The following is a 2,029-nucleotide window of genomic DNA, read 5'->3' as shown; positions in this document are numbered from 1 at the left end:
TTCGTTGGGCCTCGTCAGTGAGGTGTAGCAGTATTCCTCTAAGCACACTGAGCAAGGAGTCCACGTCTGGTTTCCCCTTTTTTCCCATAGGGAGACTAAATACACACAGAGAGAAATGCACTCACAGGAACGAACAACCAGCTCAATACCATTGTTAGCCTGTCTATGGCGATTTACCACCTGGGTGCAACTTCTTTTAGCCCAGCAATGCTTTTCACAGAGTAGAATTTTCCTGTAGTATATCAGTCTGATCCCGCCTATCACGGTCAGTCCAGCACCGAAATACCAGGCAATTCCTCTCTGAACAAGGAACAAAGCAACCCCAGACGATCGTTTCGGCCTTCGTTGGGCCTCGTCAGTGAGGTGTAGCAGTATTCCTCTAAGCACACAAAGCAAGGAGTCCACGTCTGGTTTCCCCTTTTTTCCCATAGGGAGACTAAATACACACAGAGAGAAATGCACTCACAGGAACGAACAACCAGCTCAATACCATTGTTAGCCTGTTCTATGGCGATTTACCACCTGGGTGCAACTTCTTTTAGCCCAGCAATGCTTTTCACAGAGTAGAACTTTCCTGTAGTATATCAGTCTGATCCCGCCTATCACGGTCAGTCCAGCATCGAAATACCAGGCAATTCCTCTCTGAACAAGGAACAAAGCAACCCCAGACGATCGTTTCGGCCTTCGTTGGGCCTCGTCAGTGAGGTGTAGCAGTGTTCCTCTAAGCACACTGAGCAAGGAGTCCACGTCTGGTTTCCCCTTTTTTCCCATAGGGAGACAAAATACACACACAGAGAAATGCACTCACAGGAACGAACAACCAGCTCAATACCATTGTTAGCCTGTTCTATGGCGATTTACCACCTGGGTGCAACTTCTTTTAGCCCAGCAATGCTTTTCACAGAGTAGAACTTTCCTGTAGTATATCAGTCTGATCCCGCCTATCACGGTCAGTCCAGCACCAAAATACCAGGCAATTCCTCTCTGAACAAGGAACAAAGCAACCCCAGACGATCGTTTCGGCCTTCGTTGGGCCTCGTCAGTGAGGTGTAGCAGTATTCCTCTAAGCACACTGAGCAAGGAGTCCAAGTCTGGTTTCCCCTTTTTTCCCATAGGGAGACTAAATACACACAGAGAGAAATGCACTCACAGGAACGAACAACCAGCTCAATACCATTGTTAGCCTGCTCTATGGCGATTTACCATCTGGGTGCAACTTTTTTTAGCCCAACAATGCTTTTCAAAGAGTAGAACTTTCCTGTAGTATATCAGTCTGATCCCGCCTATAACAGTCAGTCCAGCACCGAAATACCAGGCAATTCCTCTCTGAACAAGGAACAAAGCAACCCCAGACGATCGTTTCGGCCTTCATTGGGCCTCGTCAGTGAGGTGTAGCAGTATTCCTCTAAGCACACTGAGCAAGGAGTCCACGTCTGGTTTCCCCGGGGCTGGACTGACCTTACTTGGCAGGATCAGACTGATATACTTCAGGAAAGTTTTCTTCTGTGAAAAGCACACTGGTCTAAAAGAGGCTGCTTCCGGGTGGTAAATCGCCATAGAACAAGCCACTGAGCTGTTGTTCGTTCCTGGTAGAGCGCTTCTCTCTTTGTATGCAAATTATTATGACCCTGGGGAAGTCTCCCTATGGGTGATGGGGGAAACCAGACGTGGACTCCTTGCCCAGTGTGCTTAGAGGAATGTGGCTGCACCTCACTGACGAGGCCCATAGGAGGCCGAAACGATCGTCTGGGGTTGTCATGTTTCTTGTTCAGAGGAGAATTGCCTGGTATTTTGGGGCTGGACTGACCTTACTTGGCAGGATCAGACTGATATACTTCAGGGAAGTTTTCTTCTGTGAAAAGCACACTGGTCTAAAAGAGGCTGCTTCCGGGTGGTAAATCGCCATAGAACAAGCTACTGAGCTGTTGTTCGTTCCTGGTAGAGCGCTTCTGATGCAAATCATCGCATTATTCACATTACACAGATACAAAATCAATATGAGCATGTGCAAATTCAAACAACTAATACA

Source organism: Bombina bombina, chromosome 6 (genome assembly GCF_027579735.1).
Source record: "Bombina bombina isolate aBomBom1 chromosome 6, aBomBom1.pri, whole genome shotgun sequence".
Classification (NCBI taxonomy): Eukaryota; Metazoa; Chordata; class Amphibia; order Anura; family Bombinatoridae; genus Bombina; species Bombina bombina.
This window is presented reverse-complemented; position numbering follows the sequence as displayed.